This window comes from Leptinotarsa decemlineata, unplaced genomic scaffold (genome assembly GCF_025532065.1).
Source record: "Leptinotarsa decemlineata unplaced genomic scaffold, Ldec_3_MD MMD2_tig00026282_RagTag_RagTag, whole genome shotgun sequence".
Lineage (NCBI taxonomy): Eukaryota > Metazoa > Arthropoda > Insecta > Coleoptera > Chrysomelidae > Leptinotarsa > Leptinotarsa decemlineata.
In genome coordinates, this window is record NW_027412668.1 from 3,879,262 (window position 1) to 3,901,142 (window position 21,881).

General features: G+C 34.7%; 1 protein-coding gene across 1 annotated transcript in view; it reads left to right on the plus strand.

Moving 5' to 3' along the window:
- eya (eya transcriptional coactivator and phosphatase 2) overlaps positions 1 to 21,881 on the plus strand; it is an 84,109-nt gene that overhangs the window by 32,354 nt on the left and 29,874 nt on the right. The window lies entirely within an intron of this gene.

Sequence of the window (21,881 nt, forward strand, 5' to 3'; positions counted from 1 at the left end):
TCAAATCAAGTAAAACCGTGAAGTTATTTAATTGTCAAGTATTCTGCAATACATATTTAAAAACTCGTAGTATAATTGTTAATTATGGAAAAATAAAATAAATTTATCACCAATAAAATCAAACATAGTAGGAATACTCTTCAAAAATATAACTACCACATACAGTATTGTAAATATAACGTTACTTCTAATTCACCTTATGTGATGGGCCCAAATATCTTTAATAATTTACCAAAAGATATCAAGGAGCTCAATAAAATTAATGAATTTACCCGAAATCTGAAAAAGTATTTAATTGATAGTTGTTTTTATAACCTAGACGAATTTTTATATCATAAAATAGTTTTGTTTTGTATTGTATTTTATATTATGTGTTAATTTTAGAGTGTTTTTAAATTGATACGGACACTGCATTTTCATGTGTTCTTCTTTGCTGGACAAATCCTATATATACTTATATGTCAAACGGATAATTATAAATAAATAAATAAATAAAAATAATAGTGTCACCATATTATTATAAAACTGTCAGTGCCTATAACACAAATATAACTGAAATCAGAAATTGTTCATCATTCATTTCCTTTGGTTTTGAGTTATTTTTGTAATTTTTATTTATATCTGTTCAATTTTATTTTATTCTTTTAAAATTTTCAATTTTACATCGCTGGTTAGTCAAGTGAATTCTTTTCCACATTCAGTGGTATGCATAATTCTAAGTATTGCATTTTTCTCTTCTTGGTTCTTTTCTAAATTCAGAGTTCCTTTAAGTTTTTCTCAATTTCACCACCATCTGAAATTTTTCCAAGTTTGCTCGTCTTCAACAATTGAATAAATATTGTGCTATTCTTCTCTCATTAGAACTATTCAACTCGCAGTCTGTTTATAATCTGACACCAAATTTTGATTGGTGCATATATCAAAGTATCTATTTATTTTCAACAACAATGGTTAACTTTCTTATTAGTCAGTGGGCTATGCCTGAAGTCGGGCAGTAAACAAATCTAAAGAAATTCACATCAAATGTTCAAGCCCGTCTCGGACATACCCAGACAGTAGGTCGACTGGACTAACGCCTATCAGAAAACAACTACTCCACTGGCTAATACCACGAACGGCGTTGGATTATAACCGCAGGCGTCAGCGCAGGAATATCCACAGAAAATTTCCTGCGTATGCAATTATCAATACAACTGAAAGAGTCGACGTTCAATTTTGGAACGGGCACACTTGCAGACCGGTTTCGAGCTCCTTAGCCACTCGTCAGTGCAAGATAGTGACCATCATCGACCTAAAGTCAATGATTGAACGAATTAAAAACGAATCCCCAAGAAAGTTCAAGGACATACAAAAAAATGCATATTAGAATATTTTTTGATAATAATGAAGAGTTATTTTGTGAACCGATAGCGTGTGTTTTATGACATACCATAAGTACCATATGTATGTCAAAGTGAATAAATACCATTATTATTATATCTCATATTATGTAAATAAACGACACAAACACTGAACATATCTAATATAGTCATTGTACTTAATTAAATAATGAATAGCCATTACCAGTTCCTTCATCTGGTCACCAGATAACTGACCACTGCCACCATCATCAACAAAACAGTCACGTGTTGTTAAGAAATGTATTTAATTTTTTCTCCTTCATCGTAAAGCGACAACTACATATATCTTGTATCTAAACTTTTAGTAATTTTATCATTTTTTAATCTCACAACTCGGCTATTTATATCTTGTCTCAACCGTACGTTACCTTAACTAATGGTTGTGTCAAAATTCGAGAAACGGTGATGTTGGATACAGGGCGATACAAGTTAGGAGACTGTCGTTTTTAAAATGCTTGTAATTGATCGCCACTCATCGTTTATAAATACAGGGATGTTCACGAATCATGGATTTTGACAGTTGTTTTTGGAACTGTTTCACAAATTGAAATGAATATAAATTTATATCATCGATAATTTCAGAGATACAGGTTGGGAAAGAACTTTTTGTCAAAACATTATCTCCTACCCTGTATAGCTTCTCGGTACTTTTTCGATCTGTAGGTTTATTTTCTGGAGGATTTTTTATTCCCTAGGCATTGATACTTCATTTTTTAATTTAGACTCACTGTTTTATAAAACTACGAAGCATTCTAGAAATTCCAACAATACGTTTGGCGAAAAAAAAAATTGATTTGATTATTCAAGTTAAAGCTCAAATTGAAGATATGTTCACTTTGATACCGATCAATCAAGTGGACTCTCTTGAGAATGCAATTATGGCTGCACATTCTCTGCAACCGTGCGCTGGAAAAAAATTGTGTAAATTCAAAGAACGTTTCTTTGGCCACGAATAACAAATTCAATGTGAAATTACAATAGTGAATGTAACAAAGACAGTCCATAATATATCATATGTAGAGAAAAATGGATAATAAGCTGAGAACTGATGTGTTTTCTCACGAATATTAATGAAGCAGTAGAATATGAATTGGAGCAATTCTGTAAAAATGTAATTTTGAATATTTTTAGTAAATTTTCTCGAAAGTAATTCAAAATCCTATGACAGGGAATGCCATTTTGCAGAACTACTAATGTAATATTTACCCCATTAATAAACTTCCACATTATATAAAAATTTACACTGTAAATTTTCCTTTTTCTGTGTATTTTTACTCTTTCTACTGTAATTCTACAACGTAAATTCACATATTCATAAATTAATGGATGTAGCCGTTACTATGTGGTTTTCTATGTTTTTATACAACTTGTAATTGTAACTAATGTTACTGCAATTTGGTCCTACAAGAACTTTTTCAAATTTGATATACAATTCTAAATAATTGAGATTAATTTTTATAAAATATTGTTTTTCGTCAGACCCTTATTCACAACATGCGTGCAGGATTAAAAAAAAAATTTTTTTATGTGAATAAGGGTCTGACAAAAAACAATATTTTATAAAAAATAATCTCAAGCATTTAGAATTGTATATCAAGTTTCATCTTCTCCAATGTATCAACATTTTTTCTTCAACATCAATGTAACCATCCTCACATAAGATTTTCCCTGATGATGGAAATAAAATTTTCCGAAAGCTTGGACTAACTTAAAGTACTCATTTACTTGCTCAATACCCCACTATCCAATAGTTTTTATTTATATATATATATATATATATATATATATATATATATATATATATATATATATATATACATATAATTTCAGACTATTTAATTGAATGTGTAAAAACTCCTGATTTAGTGTGGAATTGTGTTTTCTATGAGATAATTGGCGTAGTTAGAATCTTGTTCATTCAATGTGTAACTTGGCTCCTAAAATCTCTGGTTGAAACTGCGGCCTATATGTAAGGCATTGTAGTTGTTGGACTTGTGCTTGCAGACCCCAGATTTTTTAAATTTGTCTCGTGGTGAACTATTTATGAATGAATGCAAATTATTATTTGTTTCGAATGCTATATTGATACCTTATTTCTGAAGGAAAATAGATATTTCGTTTGTAGAATAACTGAGATATGCTACCTTACCCATTTAATTTACACATATAAGAAACCGAAACTGTAGAACAAACAGATATACGTTGAATGTAGACATTATTAAAAAAATGTTTTCATTTATCGATGAAAGAAAGCATCCCCATACTTTACATAACTGCCAGTGGAAAATGTCCTTGTTTGAAACTGAGGTAGACATCATCAATATACATTTCCCCGATTCCAAATAAATTTTTCTCTGAAGAAAAACATCTAAACGGATGTTGATTGCGTGTTGTGCACGTTTGCATCTGCACAAAAACGCTGAATGTGAATGTCAGTATGGTCAGTTTTATCGTAGGCAGCTGTGAGCGTAATATTTACGTTTTACAATGTAGGCTTGTTGAGTCTACTTGAGACTCGTTGCCGCAGCTGGCTGCGTTTCTGGATGCATTTACACGATTATTTTCACTCGGGAATTGCCTCTACCGCCGGCCGCGATGTTTTCCCATCTTGTGTTTTCTTTTGGTCACAATGTAGTGGATTTTCGTTTGATCGGTTCAGGGGTTTTCTTCGATACTGCATGATTAGTAGTAGAATCAACGATAGAATCGAAATAGGTTTGATAATTTGTATGAAAAGTTCAGTTTTGAAAAATAATAATTGAATTGATCTAATGATAATAATAGGGCGGAGTTGTGAGCTCTTCAGCCTCTCGGGCAGCTGCACTAGAGAAAAATTATCTCATTTCTGCTCTCTCATGGTCGCCGACCATGCAGAGAGAAGGGGATCCGAACTCCTGATGACTTTAAAGGCTCCGTCCAGTACCATTCTGTCAAGTAGACACTCCAAACTTGAAAGTACACAGCCTTCCTGTTGTCGGAGGAAGTACAACCGTGGAACGGATGATTTGGAATGCAAACTCTTATGGAGATGCATCGTTTTTCTGGTCTTTACGTCAAGTTGATACAGCTCCACCCGAGTCCATTCCACTACTTCAAACGAGTAGCATATTCGTTGCAGCAACTTTGTTCTTCTCCGACAGTTCGGACGACCAGATCTAACGAGTTAGTGGTGATATTTGCCGCCACTGCTGTTACTTCACAACTCTGTCTTCTTCAACAACATCACAAAGATCTCGGCTCAACAAAGCACCCTTAGCAAAAGGTCCACATGAAAACTACAGAAATCACTACACCCCTACTGCAACACAAGGATAAGCAATGTCTTCTTCAACATCTAAGACCTTGGCTCAACAAAGCACCTGGAGAGTGCTATTACCACCTGTCTTCCGCAGTTACGTGATGGGTATAGACGTTCCTGGCACCAAATGCAGGTCCCGTTTGTTGTGAAATCCAGTCAAACTGAAGAAAGAACACCCCAAGAAAGGGTCATTTTAGAAGCAGGGATTTGTGCGAGGAATTCGGTGAGTTCGCTTTATACCACAATTCTTACAGTCCACTCTTGTTTCATTCAATTTCTTTTTTGAGTATTCGAAGATCCGACAATTGGAGACATACTGTTGTGGTCTTCTTTCAAGGCTCCCATTATTTTGTCGAGGGTCGTTCTGTATCTGTAGACTAAGGAGGGTGAGTGTAGGCCCCCAGCACTTACGCCACATGTGACTTATTGTTCATCCTACCAAGGAGTTGTGCTCCTAGGTCATCGTCCATTCTGTCCTTTTCAGGAAGGTGGACAGGTCACTAATAGGAGACACCTCCTTTATATCGGCAGGTGTAGGCCAAGACTCGCCGAACACACACTCTCTTATTAACGATAACTTCGGACACTTGCATAGGACATGCCTGACAGTTTCATCTTCCTGTTCACACATCCTGCATAGAGGTGTGTCCACTAGACCCATATTGTGGAGGTGTTTCCTTAGTTGACAATGGTCAGTCAGAAATCCTACTGTTGAGCGTAGATTTTTCCTGGTCATCGCCAGATATTTCTTCGGCGCCAGCTTCCCAGAGTCGCCAAAGGTGATCCTGGCAAGATTGCATCCTTTTATTTCATCCCATCTCTTTAGGGATTGAGCATGGGTGTGACGTTTAGCTAGTTCCGCAATTGTCGAAGTCATCAGGCCGTAGGTGCCACTATGTCCTAAAATTCTTAGTCCAGCCGCTTCCTTGGCTAAAGAGTCAGCAATGCGATTACCTTTACTCCTGTCGTGCCCTTTAATCCACCTCAAGATAAAGTTATTATCTACCGAGGCTTTGGCTAAATCTTGGTGGCACTCTAGTACTAGCCCTGAGGTAACACGTTGTCTGTTCAAGGCTGATATGGCTTGTCTGCTGTCAGCGCAGATTGTTTTGTTTTTGTCAAAAATTCCTTTCCAGGTTATTTCTTTTGTGGTGATTGAGATACCAGCCAGTTCTGTTCGGAACACGCTGGTATTTTTCCCATTCCCCCACTTGATCCTTAGGCTTAGTAATCTGAAGTACACTGCAGATCACTAAGCCTAAGGATCAAGTGGGGCTTAGTGATCTGGAGTACACTCCAGATCACTCTGGAGTACACTCCAGATCACTAAGCCTAAGGACCCAGATCACTTTGGTTTTTGAGCCGTCTGTATATATTTCTCAACTGAAGAGAAAACTTTCGGGTTCACTATTTGTTCTTCGCCAATTGAAGTACATCACTAGTGCAAATATATTAAATACCTCATATTTTTCACTCACCGTTTCACTGTCATATCAGTTATGGTGTACAACTTTGGGGAAATTCATGCCATTCTATTCAAATATTTAGGATGCAAACGAAGGCATTGAGAGTGCTGGCTAATATTGGATACAGGGATCACTGTCAGGAATATTTAAAAAAACTCAAAAGTATGCCATTGCCAACTTTATTTCTTTATTACGTTTTGATTGAAATCCATAAGAAGAAACCATCCTTGGCGAAACAATGTCATATCCACGAACATAACACACGAAACGCTCACCACATTAGAATAGATCGATTTCGTCTTCACTTATCATAAAAAAAATTCCATAGGTTACTCTCTGTACAATATTTTGCCCCAAGATTTCAAAGAACTCAGTCTAAACACATACAAGAGAAAACTGAAAAATTATTTGTTGAGGCATTGCTTCTATTCTGTCGCTGACTTCAGAACAATTTTTGTGGTAACATACAAGTCACTACTTCTTTTTGATTTTCAAAATTTTTACATAATATGTGATAGTTGTGTAAATTTTAACTTGTAAATGTTATGTAAATTTTAACTTGTGAATTTTAAATGTAAAGCTAAACATGACTTGCTACAAACATATTGAATTATGTAACGTAGTCAAATAAATATTATTATTATTATTGCATTTGGTCGTGGGTCGTTATTTTTTTTCTTAAAATGGAATGAACGAACTGTTTATCAAATTGCAAGTTTGTAGTTCTCACCATCAGGCAGTTTTTCTTCCTAGAACGTTCAGAACAATACTCTTTTTGTTAACAGAAGAAGCACATTTGCTGATTCATTTTATTGGTGCGAAAACTGAAGTAGCCATTTTAACCATTTTACAAAGATGTGTAGCTCATGAACAGCTACTTGAAAATGATTTGTCATTCCGCTGCTCAAAATTAATATGAACTGTTTAATCAGTTTTTAAATTCTTGTCATTAACAATTTTCCTTTTTCATCATAATGTCCAATATATTCACAAGAATTAATAACACAGCCGAGATAAAACCATATGTTTTCCATATCTTCTCATTCCGTTCAAACCTCGCAATAACAATAATCGACCCCCAATTTTCGCCACCGCCCGTACATTAATCACGTTATTCACAGTTTATGAACATAATGAATTTAACGAGCTACTTTTGCTCTTCAACATCATTATCAATACGTGTTTTCCTACCCTCTCTAACAACCCCTACCGATGTCCCATCTCGTAAACAATGCGTCTGCAGGGTATGGATACACTATATACCTATTAGATTTTTTAGCGTCACATGCCCTGTTGTCCGGAAATGGGATTGAACGAAATGATTAGATCGGTGTTCGAGGGGTGGGCGAGGATAAAAGTTTGAGGGTGCTATAAAAATAGGTATGAGTTGTTTATAATTTTTGATGTTAATGTAACCTCTAGTAGATAAGGTATATTTATTTATTCGGTGTTAAAAAATACATATACTTCAATTCAAAAACAGTTACAAAATTCGTACGAATATTGGGGTATATAAAATAAAAAGTAACCCAAAAACTAAATGCTAAATACAACAATTATAACTAACACCGGTACTAAAAAATAACAAACGTTCAAAGACATTCATCTATAGTTAAATACATACATGACTGCAGACTTTTTGAAGACCTCCAAGGATTAAGTAAGAAAATCAAGTTCTGATGCAATAACTTCCCTAAACATTCTTGACATTGGACTATAAAATCCATAGTTGTTACTATCCATAGTGTTACTCTTTGCTTGACTCTCAGGCCAACCAAAGAGAGAAGTTCTGGGCAATTGATTTGGCCGCCTGTCAGGTCAGCCTGAATCCGCATGTTTTCCAATGTGTAGTAAAAGAGACATCGCACAATGGATGCATTAAATATGTTCTAAATAATGAACAATACAGAACTGTCAATGTGCTTGCTGATAAGTCTTTAGCGATCCTATACCTGAATATCCAAGAAGTTTAAGTGATTTCCAGGTTATTTTATTGATATGGGATGAGAATGACAACTATTCATCAAATATAACACCAAGATCTTCAACTTCATCAACTTGGTTCATGGGCAAGGATTGTATGCAGTATATACCTATAGCAAGATTTCATATGATTTGGATCTCTCTCTGGCCTACGTCGTATACTACTCATTATCGAGTTCCTAGAATTGTTTCATTGTATTTTACTCCCAAGGAAATAGTTAGATAGATTCGTTTACAATATTGTGTTTTAACGTTTGATTTAGAGACAGACTCACCTATGACATTATCGTAAATCTCCAGCAAGAAACAAGACAAATGAGTCTTTTTCTGCCCAAGCTTTCGAGTATTTGATTGGCTCTTCAGCAACTCTATAGTACAATAATTACGACTGGAATTGATTCTTCTGGAAGGTTCCTTCATTATTAGTCTCCACGAATACGAACAAAAAATCAACTTGGTTTCAGGAATGAAAAAAAAGAGTTAACCTCGCGAATCATTTCAAACTACCGCAACGAATCTCAAAAACTTCATTTGACAAAAGCCCAAAGCTAGTCAACTGTTTAATTTTCAACCGTTCTTCACTGCAGAGCGAGGCATATGCTCCACTCTCCAATCTATTATTCTACAATCTCTTTCTTAAGTTTGAGTTCCATGTTCCATGCTTGATTTATTTACCGGCTTCACATTTGAAGAGTCAAGTGGATGAAGGAGGTAAGTAACAAAAAATTGAAATGGAGAAAAATCAATTTGGATTTTTAAAAACCGTTTTTTTTTTCTCCAACATTGGTTAAAATTTGATAACATATCCAAAAAAAAAACAAATTTTGAAAATAAGTGCAGTTACCTCTTTCATCCATTGAGTATTTTTACACGAAACAGATCAGCTTTAATTGGAAAAGGGGGTATTCATACTGAAAGTTTTCCAGATGAACTTTATTATAAGATTAAAAAAAACATGGATAATATGATCCATATTTGCAGACACGTATCCATTTTATTCCGTCTCAAAATGGAACGGTTTCATTTAGTGTGTTTTTCTGCCATTAACTAAATTTAGCTTAGTGGCTAAATCATAGAGTTTTCTAGTGTTGACGCATATCTGTGATGTCTTGATTGGCTTATTATAGTTCGATAATCGTCAGGTAAGTATATGTTTTCATGGCGACGCAGGACTATTTCAATGCGGCCAAAATCGCGGTCTGAATCTAAATAATTATGGCTCACTTCAGGAAATTCATGGTCAATAATTTTCACTGTGCCCTTCAACATTAGGTACTGGTATAAACATATCATTGAAGAATTCACAGTCTTCTTTGGTTTTACTTTCCCTTTTTGGTCACCTTGCCATTGCTGCAATATGTTTCTTCCACATATTTATTTTTTTGTGTCTCTTTCTTGTTGTTTTTTCGTCCAGTTCAAACACTTTTGTCTTTTTTGTCTGTTTTTCATTTGTTAGATCTTTATTTTTATTTTTAGTTCTTCGGAGTTTTCTTGATAAGGAAATCAGCATCGCAATTTACCATTATTAACGTTATCAGCAAAATTCTTTCCTTTGGGCTTTATGCGACAGGATCTTGATGGGCCAGCTATAAGAAACACAAAACAAAAAAGTGTAAAAAACCTATGGTTCAAGGTATATTTATATTAATAATACCCAGACATTTTTTACTCCCGTGATGAAATACAAGTTATTACAGGTAGATAATAGTACACTACTTTCAAAAACTTACCTTTTTGTTCTGTTCTTTATCCAGGCTTTTTAACGAATTTTTGGTAAACCTTTGAATTCTCATTTTCACCAATATCACCCTAATTTTTAGTTGATCTAGATATTTCTATTGCTGAATTCATGATTAATGTAGCCGTTACTATGTGGTAGGAGATCATGATGAAGAAAAGAGAATTGAAAGTTTCATTTCTCTTTTCTTCATTTCTAATTCTTTCTGCAGAATTAATTTATTTCTCGAAAACATGGTAATCAGTATTGAAGAAAATCGATTTTATTATCGAATCAAAATTAAATGAAAACATACCTGCACTGTTTGACGTTTAACTAATGACCTGCTATTTTAGTGGATAAAAGAGACAAGTGTGAGTAAAGCTGTGATATCTAACGGATAAAGGAGGTATCTGCTAGTTTCAGTGGATAAAAGGGACAGGTGCGTTAGATACCTCTTTCATTCATAAATTTGTGTTAGAAAATATGCACATACCTCTTTTTGACGTATGAATTTTCTTTATTTTTTATATTTTTGCTGCAAAGTTAAAGTTATGTGACAAATTATCACTTAGCTGTTTTATCTATACGGATAAGTCGATTTTTGACAGAAAGATACTTACCTCCTTTATCCACTCGACTCTTCATTTATAACCCCATTTTTCGTAAGTACCAAATCGACTTGTAATTGTTATAACTTATACAACTTATTGATTTTATAGTATTCCTGACGAAGAGTCAATGAAAGTCTCGAAAGCTGGAACAGACAAAGAAGTTCTCATTCTTGTTGTCTCCAACTGCAATACCAGATGCAGCCGATTGCTGTTTCTTAACTTAGCCAGTCGAGCTGAGCTCTCCACTCTACTAGCTGGTTGAGGAATGACTGGCTTGTTGAGGAACAACGGGGAAAGAGGTAGACTAATTGTATACTTTTTTCTGTCTAAGCTTTCGAAACGTTTGTCTCTTCTTCAGGAACTCTACAATTATTTCCTGAATAGAACAATTATGTAAATAAAACGTGTTGTTACAACATGAAGCTGAAATGAAGTTATGACACTTTTGTTGACTTCATTTCAACCTTACGGTAAATCTAGCGGTAAACAGTCCAGTTTTCTCGTCCTTGTGGAGGGGATTATCACAGTTTTGCTGAGGTTGACAGACATCTGCTCCCTCAGGCACCAAGTGTGAACTACGTCCATCTTGCTTTGGAGGCTACCCTTCCCCACGTGAACCTTGCTAAGATGACGAAGTCATCTGCATGAACTTGCAGATCTACATATATCTCCCCTTCTGTGATCGCTCCAGATAGATAGCCTGTCGATAGTCTGCTTGATGCCCTCTGTCGAGGGCATCAAGCAGACTATCTAGAGCGATCACAGAAGGGGAGATGGTACCCCACGTTGAGGGCAGCCCGGCAGATTTTCAGACACTGGGGAGAGAGGCGGTAAGTCCCTCGTTTCGTGGTACCACACACGCACGCCCGATACTCGAAGGTACTTGTGTCGATATAAGTACATACAGTGTGATACAAAATAAATGAGTTTAAATGAGAAGGGATTGGGAAATGAGAAGGGATTGGGAAATTTTCTCTACGAGGTTGTTCAATGCTAAATCTGTCGATTTGCCGGTTTGATAAGCATACAATGAATTCTTCAAGCATTTTTTGAAAGTATCATCCAGTATTTATTCTCCTGTAAAGCTGCGTTCACACTGACGCGATTTATGATGAGCGATTTATTATTATCAATAAATCTCCACAGTATGTCACTAAGAATGTGGGTGAAACACAATTCTGCAGATTAGAAATATCATAAGAGTGGGCGCTACTGCGAACGTTTCTATCGCCTCCTTTTATATTTCAAGTAATCTGTCTGTGTGTATGGCTTATCTTGTACGTCGTGCAATGTACGATATATTGCTTATCTTATATAGCCTCAGTGTGAACTCTGCCTAAGTAAATCATGGTTATCCTCGTGTTTATCAATTATTGTGGAGGTCATTAGAAGATCAGTTCCATTATATTCTCTTCTGACCTGCAAGCATGTAAAATAGCAAAAAACTACACATTCTGCAGCTGTTTGTACGTCCATATACTGTGTCTTTACTAGCACACGACATCTTGCAGTCTCACCCTCATCAGGTTTGTCAAGAAATGCTTCGTAATTATTTCTCCTTTGTCGCTAAATGTTTCAAAACAATTATTGTTCTTTTGCATCTTTTAAAACGCTATGTTGAGTACATTTTGAAACCGAAGTTTAGGGGACTTAATGCACAGTCCAAATCCGGCTTTGTACACCACACCTCTAATGATGTGTGCAGTATAAAAGCTCATTTTTATGTGCTCCTCCAGTTAAAGTGAAGTGTAATGGCCATGAATATCTTTTAAAAATCTTTATTGTTTTTCTGTTCTCAATGGGTGTTCTACGCATTTTAAATTGATATTACTTGTACTTGAGGCAGATTCCTAGTTCAGGGGGTAAGTAGAGCGTAAGAAATATTCATTGCATAGAACGATTTTAATAATTCCACATATAATCTTTATATGAAATGGAAAATGTTGACGATGAGAGATTTTTCATATCCATATTAACAAAAAGTCGATTGCCTAATTATTAATACAATATATATACATTGCATACCTATCTTGTAAAGTTATAAAAGCATAGTAGGGTAATGATAATGATTGAATCTCCACATATTGATGCATAATCATTTCTTTTTGATATAGAAACACTTTGTGGTAGCTTATTTCACCTGATCTTTTGTATATGTGTTGATATGTGAATATTATTTTGAGATAAATTAAAAGGGGTATATTTTTGGGAAACAAAGTTTTCGGTTTTTTACTTCTCCATCTTCATACAAAAATATGTGGGAATCTTACAAAGGGAGGAAGAAAGCAATTAATTACATAGATGTGCATATAGATCATGCAAATAAGTAACTTTCAGACACAAACTATGTCTTGTGTTATATGAACAATCTCTGAGAGACAGTAGGGTGTTTAATATTAGATTCCGGCGATCTAAATACAGTGATTTTAGATTGAATTGAAAGTCAATGGGAGAATGTGAAAAAAATTAAGTTTTTCAATATTTTCTAAATGATCTAGTCATAATGATTGTTGAATAATAAAAAATGTAATAGTGGAAAACCTAGATATTGCAGTAGTTTCAATTCTTCCATTACTAATAGTTCCATTGAGTTTAACTTTTTTAATTTGACTTTGTTCTGATGACCATTGCTCTCTTTTTGAAAAACATTGAATTTGAGTTCGTTAAAATGTCAATCAACAAATGAACGTATATGTCATTTATGTGCAAAACAAATAGTGGACTAAATGGGGGAAATATAATGAACCTTTTGCCTTCAATTCCACAAATAATTATCTGTAGAAATGTACACAGAAATGTACAATGATATTTTTTCTGCCTATTGTTTTGAAGAGCCTTTTGAAGTTTAGCCAAACTTATACTAAATTCAATGTTGAAAATTTTCTAAAAGCAGTAGCCCGTCTACCTTTTGTTTTTATCCAACCTTTCTTCGATGTTCCAGGCTATCAAGATTGCAAGTGATATTCGTGTCTCTGATTAGGCGTTTCGCTCGTGAGCTTTTGAGAAGTAGCCTTTGCAATTCCAGTGACATGATTGTGACAAGACATATTGGTGTCCATTTTAACCCCCAACAAACTTATCGAAGCAGAAAGCGGAATGGGGAATGTTCCTCCTGACGAAAATCAAGTAGTTTTCATAAGAAAGCTCTAAAACAACGCATTTTAAACTTATCATTTCAACCTTTTCCTTTAAAAAATTATTAAAACACTTTAAAAGAGGAATGAAATAATGCATTCAACATTTAAAGGGATTCTTTTCTATTTCACCATTTGGCAACATCGGTTATAGCTAATAAAGGACAGTGAATCTGTTACCTGTAAGACACACAAAGATGACATATTTCAGAGGCGTGCTGTTCTGTTTACTTATGTTCCGAGTTCCGAGACATTCTGTGACATATGACGTTTTGTCCACCTAACCTATCTTCCTCTATATAAATAACAAAACAACTGTTGTTTATGTGGCTTGTGGAGGTGGTATTGAACTATAATTTATATTTTGCCTTAATTGTTTATTTATAAAGATAATTTTCCTTTCTTAAAGTAGAATATCTAGGTACGTATAAATTATTTCAACTTGATATATTATATGCAAGGAGCTGTTGCCAATATGTGAATCAGAAACAAATCCCTTTAAAATTTAAAACCCAACATTTGAAACATCAATTTGAATACTTTTCGAAGTGAATTTGAAAAACTCATGAATTAAACTCAACTTTATTTTGTTCAAACTTGCATTTGCTGTAATAACCCAAATTGAGGAACATCTGACATTATTATATCTGGTTCGGAAACGTTTATCTTTTTGGAGGAAACCGATGCCTGGGTTTTCGTTGCATTGAATTAAACCTGGTTACTTCCACCCCAATTTGAAATCACTTCTAGATCCTCATTAAGATATGCAACCTCCTGCTGCCTGTGAATATGTGCATCCACAGTCGATGTTCTGGAATACAAAGGGAATGTCGAGACAAGGGTGCTGTCGTCAGCAAAAACCTATTAAATAATTGTTCATTCGAATATGATTTCACCGTGTTCAATTATTAGATTGTAAACAGGCAATTGATTCCATAATTTTTGCCAGTGAAAGTAAGGTTTCTTTGAGTCTCATTTCTTTTACTGTGATTTGAATTGTTTTCAGATTCAAAAGTCTCAAATACAAGTGATGATACTATTGACCAATTATTGAGTTAGTGATGAAAATTTTGAAAGACAGGATGTAAATAATAGAGGTGATTTACGATTCATACAAAAAATTATCGAATATTCACAATGGAGTAAAGCTGAATTTCGATGTATTTACTCAATTGTAACGGATATGTAAAAAATCAACAATGAAATTTGATATATGGAAACAACACAGGTTTCTTGGATTACAAGATCGTATTTCAATGATTTCATGTTTGTCATATCTTGAGAAATCTATTACACGACAAAGGATTCGGGAAAAAATCGGAAGTACGGCCAATGAATATTCTCAATGAGATCGGTTCTCTTTTGTTTTGAACGTATGTATGGAAATAATAATTTACGTAACAAGCCCGGAAAATGCCGTTTTTTGGACTAGTAGACAAAATTGTGGAAGTCTGCCAGTCAAAAATATTTTTTCGAACGTGTTGCGTACTCTATTTTTTCGGCAACCGTCTAAAGTAACAAATCAATGAGACACATTTCGTCATTCTATTTCCTTGTAGAACAAAATTTAGAACATTTTAATTTTCATTCGTATTAAATACTGAAATTGGGGTCCGGGAAATGGATACTTCTAGGCGGTTGCCGGAAAATTATATATTTAAATTTCAATGAGTCAAATAAATCAGTCAAGGGTTTTCTGTTGCTAACGTTAAAGTTTTGAGTATCTTTGAAATGGCATTTGCATAATTATATTTTTGTTAAGTTCCAAAACGTAATTTAAGTATCAGTTTGATGTGTGATTTTTACTCAACTGTTGATTGCTTCCTTCAGGAGGTTGCCTTTTATATTTCGGAATTAGAGAACAAAAACAAATATTAATCATCAAAAATCACCTTATTGTTTTTCAAAATATTCTCCATGACGATCTATACACTTTTGCATGCGTTTGAACCAATTGTCGAAGAACTGTTGCCACTCTGATTGAGGTATCTCCAAAACATGCATTCTGAATACAGCAAAAACGTTGACCTCTCAGTTCGTTTTTTATGTGCGGGAATAAAAAGAAGTCATTCGGTACCAAGTCAGGACTTTACGGCGGATGACTCATCAAATCAATGTTTTGGGTGCTCAAAAATGCAGTTGTTTGAGCCGATGTGTGAGAGTTCGCATTGTCGTCGTGAAGAGTGATCCGTCTTCGGAGAGTGAGAAGTCATTCGGCGCCAAGTCAGGACTTTACGGTGGATGACTCACCAAGTCGATGTTATGGGTGCTCAAAAATGCAGTTGTTTGAGCCGATGTGTAAGAGTTCGCATTGTCGTTGTGAAGAGTGATCCGTCTTCGGAGGTTGGTTTTCCTGATTTCTTGGAAGACAACTGGCAAACAAATGGTTGTGTACCACTCACAATTAACTGTTCTGCGTTGTTCTAGTGGTACGGTTGTGACATGTCTAGTTTTTCCGAAAAAACAGGCGACCATTTGCTTGGAAGTGCTTCGTGCGTAAACAACTTTTGTTGGATTTGGCTCATCTTGAAACACCCATACAGTTGACTACTGTTTACTTTCAGGCTCATACGCGTAAATCCACGATTCATCACCTGTCACGATGTCATAGACGTGTTTCGAAGCACCGCGATCGTATTTTTTGAGCATTTACTTCGACCAATCGACACGAGCCTTTTTTTGAGCGATTGACAAATTGTGTGGAATCCAACGCGAACAATTTTTTGACAGTCAAATGTTTATGCAATATTGAATGAATGCTGGTCCCACTAATGCCTAAGGTTGTCTCAATCTCACGATAGGTCACATGATGATCTTGCAATATCAGTTCGTGCACAGCATGGAGCTTCATCGCCAAACATTAATTAAGTTCATCCATGTGCTGTTGCTGAGTTAATCCACGTCGAAAGTTGTAAAAAATAATCGCAGGGAAATGTTCACGATTTAATTCCATTTTTGGGCCGAGATGTATCTTTCAAGTTACTGTAAACAACACAAATAACGCGCGTATGTCAAAAAGTTCTGAGTACGTATAACCTCAAAAATGTCCAATTTTACGATGGAGCTGTCAGTTGTCAGATGACAGCACTAGTGTTGCCAAATCCCGAAACATAAAAGACAACCTAGGTATAAACACAGTTCCAAGAGTTTATTGAATACAAAACTTACTACAGCTGAAGTACGATTTGGCATTAACATTTCAATTGACGATTTTTGTTTGGGATGCTACGCTAAAATAAGATCAGATAATGAAATGAAAAATTTTTGTTTTCACATTGAAAGTCACTGACATTGACAAAAAATATTATTTTTGAAAGTTCACCACTGAAGTTTATATTTTGCTTGAAAGTTGCCTATCTTATAAGAATAATAATAAGTTCAGTGAAAACCACAATAATGCAGCATTCTTTAGAAATGGATATATTTCAATAGTATGCAAGTAGCATATTTTTGTGGCAATATGAAACTAAAATATATTCAGAATATGTTGATCAGACATATAGCATATGAACTGTTTCACAAACAGTTGAAACTATAGAACATACATGCTTTTCATAGACCCAAATTTAGGTGCTACTTTTTACTGCTACTTCCTTGAATGCTTCTTGTAGGACATCAACTGATTCATTTTATAAAAGTCCAGTTGCTGGATGAACAAGAAGCATTTGCGAAAATTTCCTTTGAAAAGAAACTTGCACAAATGCCTGTCTGTCAATGTTCACCGTGGTTCTAGCCATGGAAGTAGTAATTTCCCGACATACATTCGTCATATCCTACTGTACAGGCACGGTAGAATAATAAAACCAGTAGGCTCTCTTACCACGTGATCCGCCCGAGTTGCTGGGGACCTTCAACCGCTCTTAGGATGAGATTCTCACCCTATGCGTTCAGTGCTGTAGTATCGAAGGATTCGACGGTCCAACGGGCATCGGATTAGTTATATTAAACGGTCGGTTTTGTTTATTCGCTGTTGTTATTATTGCTTTTAGTTTTTTAGTTGGTTATAAGTAATTTACCACAAAATATTCTATAATAACCTTAAATTTCGTTTTTATATGAGCGTACGCCTATGGTAACAGAACGAAATTGGCTCCGCACTTCGTTTCGAGGTCACTGAGAGCTTTGTGAATTTATGAATGAAAGTAGTGAGAGTGGACTGGTTGATTTTTACTATGGTATAGGTAAGTTGGAAGAGGTGAATATGTATTTCGAATTTCATTTCGAAATGATACATGGCCGAAAAGTCCCGGGTCTAAGAAAGAAAACGCGGGTTTTTGTTCAAAATTAGCTTTATCCATCAACGTAATCTTCATCAAGAGCCCCGTTGTTACTATAAAGACTACACATTTTATTGAATAACTTTCTTCGAGATCAATTGCCCTAACACCAAACTGATATTTTTGCACTCGACGCGCGTTTCGCCAACAAAGTTAGCATCCTCAGGAGAAGAAAAAGAGATCAATTTTCTTTTCCTGCTTCTGTTGTATATATATATATGATATTGATAAAAGGGGCTCCACACAACTGACGCGTATTCTAACTTTGATCTTATGAAAGCATAGAATAGAGTTTTCAAGGTCAAAGTTTCTTTGAAATCACTATTGTTATGTGCAATTAATCCATATAAACGACAGAAGGAGGTTACAACATTATCGATATGCCTATTAAATGATAGTGCTGTGTCAACTGTGACGCCAAGATCAGTAAAGGGTTTAGTTTCACCAGGGAAACGTTTTCTATTGAATAATCAAAGATCTGTTCTTGATGGTTAGTTTCGACAATAGCGTGAGGGTTTTCATCAGCCCATGTGTGGTAATTATGAAAATTAATAATCTTGTCCCGAGAAAAACTACATTTGTCTGTGAATTCTATCGTCTTCAGAAAGTCACAATTTCTTCTAATCATTTCCAGCATGCAATTGCAAAATTCAAAACGGTTCGGAAAGTCTCGCGGTAACAGTGCCTGTACTCGTTGCAGATGGTAAGGGTATAAGAGTTGTTCCTTTAAAATTCCAAATACTGTCATATTATCAACATTTAGCTGGAAAGCAATCTTTCTAGTACTGGTAGTAGGTTGTTCTTCAATCAAATTACGTACTGCTTCCTCAAGCTGTGGTGTTCGTACTTCTCGATGGCTACCACAATCCTGCGTTCTTTTGTCGAATGAACCATATTCTCGTAATCGTTGATGAAGTCGAGCAAATATTCTATGTGAAGGATGTTGCCGTTGAGGATACATTTCAGCATATCTTCTAGAAGCTTTTAACCCATTCCCCTGCGACAGACCGTAAACGTAATCAATATCAACCATTTCCTCATTTGTGGATGCCATTTTAATAACAAGTGAATTATTAAAGTAACAAATTAAGATCAGAACAACAACACACAATTAGTAATAATTTGATTTCGAAAATTCACAAACCGACAGCGTCATATTAATTTAATACTATCGCTACTAGCGACTTACTAGATAGTTTCGTTTCGTATTTTCGCATTTATGACGGTGTATCTCTGTAGTTGTTCGTAAAATAATTTTTTGCTGCGAACTGGTTTATTTTGGGCAAAAAATCCAAGAGACATTTTTTGTTTAGAATGAAACAGGCTATCGGAAATAAATTTTTAAATGGTAAACAAATAATAAGACAAAAAGTTACATTGGAAATAAATTTTAGGGGTTGCGTTTTCCACCCCTTACAACCATGGAGTAAACCAAATAAATTACTGGCTAAATGTCTTTTTGGTAGTACAAAACGTCAGGTCAATTTCATTATTGTAACTTTTTTAGTGCTTGTGAAAAAAATTGTTATACAAATTTTATGTATCCCCTTTAAGGGGCTGTATCTTAACAAGAGATGCTCCAATGAAGTTTCTTTATATGAAAGATCCTATCTTTTTTTTGATGAGGAATCACCTTCTTAAATGTTTTACACTTATTCAGTTACACCCTGTATACTATGTATCTCATTGACGTATGCAAATACTATTTATGCATTGCACGAATAAAATTCTATTCAATTATATTATATTCATCTATCTGTTAGGCCCGGGACCTTTGAGTCCATGTAGTATCTCTAACCAGTACGCGCTTACGCGGAATTTTCTTCCAGAAATACCCTTTCCAATCAGTTGGAAAAATCGCAATCAATTATCGATAACAGAGTCACAAACCGGTCCAGGTAAACCGCCCGTCGTCCCGTCATAAAAAATATGGACATAATTCCATCGAGAAAAAATCGGTCTGGTGAACAATTAAAAACGACGGAACCCAATCTTGATCAATTCCTCATGGTCGTTTTGTCACATGAAGTGGCGGACCTCCTGGTCGCAGCGTGCCCTGCCAGCCCACCTACCTTCACGTGTTTTATTATCGTTCACTTGTTCCTTTTATTTCACACAATCTCAGCGGCCGGCGAATTAATAACTTTACAACTTTATATCAAGTGGGCTTATCGCTGAAGAACGATAATTGCTTGTCTCGGACCTGAAAACTACAAGAATCGTTTAGATTCTTGCAGACTGTTTGTCACCGGGAATTTTTTACACGCCATCCACTCGGTGCGAGGATAGGTGTCTTCGAAATGATAATAATAATGATTTGTAGTAGTAGTAGAATACACTGGTATATAAATATTCAAAAAATGTACACCAGTCAAGTTACCAACAAGAAAAAACTGATATTGAAAATTATCTCTTTTTTTTAAAGAAACAACCTATCATTACTCTGTTTTCTGGCAGTGAGAAGGATTGAATGCTCATTATAAATGCAAAACAGTAACAAGAGTGCTCAAATAAAATTTCGTGATTTCGTTATGATCTGTCACAGCTGTTATAGGCGGTTTTATAATATTTACCCACCCGGTTTTTGTTTCACAAACAAAAGATTTAATGAGCGTTCTGGTCGTTTTATACCTGCAGTGGCGTACGTTTGGGCATCAAATATATTAAAATTGATAACTAGTTTTTCATTCATGGACAATTGATATTGTTATAACTTTTAAATTTGAAATATTTACATAATGAATAGGAAGATATCAGGTATAAACAAAATTGATGTTGCTATGATCATTGCCCAGAAGTTGTACTCGTTTTGTTTTGAACAGTAAACATTGTTTTAACCCATTTAATATCATTATCAAGAAAAAAAATTCAGATACCTTCTATATACTTGAGTACACGAAAATACATGAAAAAAATATTTCCCGTGATTATTTTATTAGATATACTTCAGTTAATTAACTAATTTTTACGAGTTTTAAATTTACATAAAAACCCTGATCATTTTCAAACTAAAAACCTCAAATTCTGTTCACTTCTTGGAGCTTTTCTTGAAAGCCTTCAAAAAAGAGTCCCGTTAGAATTTTTTTTTAAATTTGATTTTCTACTTTGTTAATAATAAAAAACGTTAAAAAGTGAAAAATTCAACTAAAACAATGAATTTTTTTTCAATATTCGAATTTATTCGTACCTATTCTCATTATTTAAAGTTACATAAAAATGATTTTTCATAATTTTTAGCCGTATTTGTGTAAAAAATTATTATATTGTTTATAAGATATTTGAAATTTTTTTGGGGGGGATTTTTAACAGTGATGAATATTATGATTTTTAAAAACAAAATCGTAATACTACCAAACAAATAAAAAGAACCATGTGTCACTTTTTGTGTAAAAAAAATAAGAAAATTTGAAAATTTGTAAAAAATAGAGAAAAATGTGTCTAGTGTAAAATGTGATATCCCACGCACACACTTTGTTTTAATAAAAGATAGGATCCTATAATATATCTTATAATATAGTCTCGCACTTTCTTTTCAACAACTATACATATCTCTTGAGGAACAAATTTCGCTATAAATATAAGGAACTCGAGCCATCAGTAATTATAGTCTCTGTAGGCGACAATTTCATGGCGTTATGAAATTTCAAAAATCTTTATCGGCCGCGACGAGAGAAAACAATAGCAATACGTTAATAGAGCGGAAATTTTACACCACGATGACAAACATGAAAGTGAAAAGTACGTCGTTATTGAGGAAACGAATAATAGCTGTGAAAAACTCGTCGTAACATATGCTTATGTGTGTACGACACTAGGAAGTTCGACAAAGGGTTGAAATGGGAGTGAATTATGATACGACGTGGCTGCCCGTCATCAATGAACAATTATCAGAAGTCTTCAGTTATGTTGTGCGAGATTTTGGAATCGATAAAATTTCAAAGATGTTCACCGCGGTTCTCAAATTAGTTATACTTCTAGGAACTAATACACAC